Here is a 6,640-nt window from a genome sequence, read left to right as displayed (position 1 = left end):
CCTCATAGTTTTTCTAAATAATATTTAAGATTATTAATTATGTCAACTACAACTATAACAATTTTAAAATTTGTCATTTAAAGGAAAAAGATTTTTAAAAATAGAAAATTCAATCTTTTTCTTTTAAATGGCAAATAAAAAAAGAATAAGAAAAAATAAAAATTTCGAAACACTAATAATACCCCTAACCAATTACACCCTACTTTGTTAAGGTAAATTTAAGAAAAAAATTACACTTTCATAACATTTTGTTCATCCAATTTTTAGGACCCTTTCTTCTTTAATTTTAGAAAACCATTGATTTCGTATTCTTCTTCCTTCTTCTTTCGTCTACCTCCTTTCTTCATTCTCATTTTTTCTTTTTTCGTCTTCCTGTCTAAATAAAACTGAGATGGAATAACATGACAAATCTAAGGAGGAGGATAACCTATCAACTCCACAGGGTTGGATCATCATCTACATGATAGCCAAGATGGATGTTGGGCGGTGGAGACAATCCATCCGGCAAACTACTTCGACAGCCACCGACTTCTTCAGCCTCAAATTCCTCATCTCCTATGACGTTCACATTCCCCGTCTTCTTTGCGTTCACAGTCACCATTAATATGAACCAATAAATGGAAAGCAATTCACGATATTCATAATATATTTCTATTTAAAAATTAATAATTTAATTTAGCCTATTTTATTGAAAAAAATTGTTTTCTTTTATAATTTAAATTTTAATACAAATTAAATGAGCTATATTTATGGGATATTCTATTTAAAAAATAATAATTTAATTTAGCCTATTTTATTGGAAAAAGATTTTGTTCTTTTTTAATAATTTGTATTTTAATACAAATTAAATTAACTAGATTTATGGATATTTCATTTGAAAAATAGTAATTTAATTTAGCATATTCTGTTCAACAAAGATTTTGGTCCCATTTTTTAAAACTAGTCCTTCAACACGTGCTTAACACATGACATATAACATAATTCAACAAATTTAATTTTCAAAAGAACAAAAGATACATCATTTTTCTTAAAAAAAAGTATAAAATATACACATTACTATTTTTATCATTAAAGTTATTTGATATTGAGTTTATCGAAGAAAAGATGTTTGATAAAAAAGTATTCCAAATTGAAAGTGAAAAATGAAGAGGATTAAAAGTAATTTTATGTTAATGTCTAATGTATTCTATAAGATATAATGCATTAGAATATAATCTTGCAATCAATGTTAAATTCTTGAATCATAACTAACTTTGCTCCTAACAAAACATGCTACTTAGTTTCACTTTAAACATGTAATTTTTTTTTCAAAGTTTTATATAATTTTTTATTAGGAACCTGATTGTATTCATTCAAGAAAATGTGAAAACATCTATTTGAAGGAAGAACTTAGTATATGCACTTGAGATAATTTTTTTTAATCTACTTGACGTTTAAAATCAAATTTAAAATAAAATTTCAAATATAAGAGTATATTATTTATTAAAGCACTTACTTTATAATTTATTCTAGGAAGGAAAAAATAAAAATAAAAACTTATTGCACTTATCTAATATCTCATATCATACCAAATGAATAAATTCTCTGTCAAGAAGAAAAATAAACCTATATAACTTTTTATATAAAAATGTGATTATCTATTATGCTCTAGCACACTATACATCAAATAATTAATTTTGAAAAAATAGTTTGAGTTTGGAAAAAAAAAACAAATACATATACAAGATTTTTATAAAAAATATATATGCAAATGTGATGTCTGTTTAATTTCAAAAGTTGAGTAGTCTTTTTAAATTACTCAAAATTTCAAATTCTAAAATTTATTATAATTTATTATAAAATCATAAATTTGTTATGATTTATTATCAATTACTTGATAAAATATTTTTTAAACTTTTAAAATTCTAAAATAAATTAAATATAAAGATTTTATTATTTTTAATGAATTTCTCACGACAAAAACGGAGAAGCTACTTTCATATTTCTACCTTTACACATTGTATTACCTTTAACTATAATTAATAATTAGATTCCAAGAAAAGTTACATAATTTAAACACATTAAAAGTGTATTAACCACACTTCACTATTTTATTAATAAAAGAACTCTAATATTATCTGTTAAATTATCTGGTTTATAACATCTTTCACTTCGAGCTATCCCGTTGATTTTTGTAATGTTATAAACTGAAGAACTTGTAATGACTTGACAATCATACCGCCATGGCACTGCTTTCAAATCCTTAAATTTGAAAGGACTCGATACTTGAATCATGAGTTGTTTTGGATTGCAGAAAATTGACCCGTTATGACTTTCTTGATAAAAGACTGTCAAAGGCCTTGGTAAAAAGGAATTTTCCTTTTTTGCAACTTCATCCATTAATGTACATATTTTATTGTCTTTCATCTCATCTTTTTCTTGTTCTCTGTATACCGTGAGTATCTTTGAATCCACAAATTGTTGTACTTTAGATCTAAATTTACAACATTGTTCGATAACGTGACATCCAACTCCTTGATGGAATATACAATGTCTTCTTTCATCGTACCCTTCGTATCATATATTGGGGTCCAAATATTCTGAACAAATATACCATGCTTCAAAAAGACCTTCAAAAAGTGTTTCCATAGGCATTACTATCTATGAACTTTATTTTTACACTTTTCAACAAGACAATCTACCACGTTCACTTTTGAATTTTCATGATTAGGAAGTGGATTGTTGTTGACATCTGGCTTCTCACCAACTTTTTTGAAGCTTAACCATCCAACATTAACTACAGATTACACCTTCCTTTTTAAAGCCAAACAATTTTCAGTTGAGTGTCCCGCTCCTCCAGCTTGATAACCACATCGAGCATTTGAATCATACTATTTTGGATAAGGAAGTTATATATAATTTATTGGGATAGGAGCTAACTGTCGATTTTGAATTAGCTGAGGTAAAAGCTTTGTATATGTCATGGGAATTGGAACAAATCACCATGTATCTGAGTTGATTTTGCTACCCTGACCTTGTACAAATGGTCGAGAAGAGTTTGAATTAAAAGATTTTTGGGTTCTAGAGAAAGAGTGAGGTGGTACATAGTTGTTATAAGGGATATGAGAAACATTGCTTATATATGAAGGAAAATTTTGGTCATGTTTTCTTTGGCCAAAAATCGATTTGTGGTTCCCTGACTTAAGAAAACCAATTGCATGAACCTTACCTTCTTTCTTTTTAGATGTTGTTCCTTTCTTTAATCCCTCATACTCAGTTGAAATCTTTGTTAACCTCCCATGTTTTATCCCATATTCAACTATTTCACCTATAACAATAATGTCTGAAAAATTGGTTGTAGCAACCAATCATTCGATCATAGAGTGGAGCCAACAAAGTATTCATAAACATAGACATCATTTCTTTGTCTGCTCATGGTGGCTGAACCTCTGCGGCCATATCTCTCCATCATTGAGCATATTCTTTAGAGCTTTCTGAACTCCTCTTCTCCATATGTTGCAGGTCTAAACGATATGGAGCCCTATCAATATTATGTTTGTATTGCTTTAGAAATGCATCAGCTAAATCCTTCCAAACATGAATATGTGCATTATCTAATTGAATATACCATTGAGTAGTTGGACTAGTCAAATTGTCTTGAAAACAATGGATTAACAATTTATTATTACCAATATGCGTTGTCATCTTTTTACAATACAATACATTATAAGATGACTCTTTGGACACGATGATCCATCATATTTGTCAAATTCTGGAACTTTAAACTTTGTTGGAATGATCAAGTCTGGCACTAAGCACAATTGTGTCACATCTATATTTCCATAAACGTCGGTCCCTTCAATTGCTCGCAATCTTTCTTCAAAGACATCTAGTTTTTGCTTAGCTGGAGTGTTCTCATTTTGCCCAATGTCTTGAATTTTAGCCCGAGCTTCCAATTGTTCTATATCTGGGATAAGGGGTGGAACAACAAAGAGTGGATTCATAGCAACAAAGTGTTGAGTGGTTTGAGATTGTAAAACATTCATGTGGCATGACGTAAATCCTGAGGGATAAATGGAATTATCGGTGTCTTGAACTGGATTGCTCGATTGTGTTGTTTCTACGACGACTTTCCCTTTTCCTGCTGAAAGCAATACCAGTATTTTCGAAACTTGTTCCCCGAAATTATTAATATCTTGTCTCATTTTATCCATGTCTTTATCCTGTTCTTCCATGATTCGACTTTTATGCATCGTATTGTAAGGATGACGAATTGGAGTAGGGCTTAGGGTTTTGAATATTTTGAAAACAAATATTTTAAATTCCTTTTCCTTTGATTATTTTGAAAACTTTGAAACCAAAGAGTAAGGGAGAAAGAGAGAGGGAAAAAACAAATTTTATTAAATAATAAATTGAAATACAATAAATCCACACGAAATATAAACTTGATAGAATAAAAATTAAAGAAAACAAACAAAATGTAACAACAACTCTCATTGTCCGTAATAGCAAAATAAACAACTAATGAAAACGACCAAAATACCCAAGTTCTCTGCATATCATCTTTAAGAATCTATTCAGATCATCAACATGAGGTTGTATTGAGAAAAAATTGATCCTTAAATCAACTGCTCATTCTGCAAAATCATTTGCTCTTCTAGACACTATTATGAGAAATTTAATTGTTTGATCTACACGTTCAACTAACGCTTGGAAATTCCTCCTTTGCAAATCGTAATCAACTTTCATTTGCACGTAATTTGTCTTCAATAATTTGTATTCTTGCACTACCCTCTCACTTGAACTTCGAAATGTAGTAAAATGATAGTGTAAGGAATCAACATAATTTTTCAGTATCTTATACTCTTCAGAGTGCTCGACCATCTTTACATGTAGGCTATCAACAGTTTGACGTAGAATGATTTTGTACTTCCAAATCTACTATTTATACTTTTTTTTTTCAATTGATGTATTCAAATCATTGACAAGCTCGAGAGAATATTCCTTCATGCTTTCTAAATTTTTAATATATTCATCTTGTGATTCTACTGTTGTCTGTATTATTGTCTTTTCATTTCTCAAGCTTCTATTCGCTTTATTCATTCGCCTCATCTCTTTATCTAACACCTTAAGATTCTTTTCCAACTTATCTTAATTTTTTAAGAAACTCTTGATCTTTTCAAGCTCTTTCTGCAAAAAAGTCGCATGATTCATCCATTGGCTTGTCTCCTTTCAAAGTTTCTCATTCTCTTACTCTAACAATCGATTTTTCTGTTCTAATTTAGTGGTCTTCTCAACCCATTGGTTTGGTTGTTCAAAACTTGTCACTTCTACCCTTTCAACTACCTCCCTTAAGGTATCTATTACAATCTTCCTTTCGTTTGTCTGCCATGCCTCATATCTATCGGTAACCCCTTCATAGTGTCCTTTGTCTTTTATCTTCCTCATAGAATTCCATGCACATACTACTCGATTTTTTTTTCCTTGACAATCTTCATGATCATATGAAAAGTCAGAGTCTTGTAGATTATGAGTTGGTGATATAAACTGTTTGAGCTACACTTGACGCAAAACTAACAATGGTATATAGTTAACACCTCCCCATGGTCCCAACAAAGGCACACTATGAAAATCTCAACATCTGTAAATGAGTGCCTTCAAAGGCATCCATTGAGTTTTCCATATGACATTTTTAGAACTCAATGTTGAAAAGGAAGACACCCAAGTCTCCTTCTTTGGATATGTTGGGTCACAAACTGCCATACCAAACTCACTAACTATGTTTCGCATTAAGTTCCATGGGCTACTGAAATCTAACCTTGGACACCTAAACTATGTCGAAAATTTGATATGGTTGTGTATCCAAATATATAATAAAGAAACACGATAATTCAATTTTCCTGCCCCTTTATTTCTACAGAAATTAACGGATCGAAAAGTTTAAGCTAATATAGGTATAATAAGATCGACTCCTCGTTTTATTTCAAAAAATAATTTGATCACTTTCCCATCGACATAACCTTCTACTTTAGAAAAAATCACTGCTCCATAAATGCACAATGCCAAGAGAGTAAGACCTTTATCTTTATTGATGTAAGTTCGTATCATCTTTATTAGATAGTCAAATGACACATTCTCTTCCCCACCCTTAACTTTTATATGTTTTTGAATTTTTTGACATGAACGGTTTCTAAAGATTTTGACAAAGTCCTTTTTCTTGTTTTCTTAGGGTTAAAGAAATAAACAATTTCCTTTTTCTTTTCAAGTATGCTTTACATAGCTTGATATTCTTCTATGGTTGGTAGTAAATCACACGACCCAAATGTGAAACAACTATATGCTGGATCTCAAAATTAATTATGGCTCTTAAAGCAAAATAATTCACTGGTATATACATCAACTCTGCTATATGTTTATACTTCTTCGAAAACATGAATCTCCATTGAGGTGTCAATGTTTCTCAAATCATTTTTAGTTTCGCTAAATGGTTAGTGTAAAAGAGAGCTGACACTTGGATAGTGTTGATAGTTGTGAAGAATTGTTTATGTTATCTCGAAATTTTTGTTGTTTCTCTTCGGCCCATTTAAGAACATCACTTGGCTCATCAAACTTAGATTCAATAGTTGAATGCATTGACATATTGGACATCTTGGTATTTCAA

Source organism: Cucumis sativus, chromosome 3 (genome assembly GCF_000004075.3).
Source record: "Cucumis sativus cultivar 9930 chromosome 3, Cucumber_9930_V3, whole genome shotgun sequence".
Taxonomy (NCBI): Eukaryota; Viridiplantae; Streptophyta; class Magnoliopsida; order Cucurbitales; family Cucurbitaceae; genus Cucumis; species Cucumis sativus.
This window is presented reverse-complemented; position numbering follows the sequence as displayed.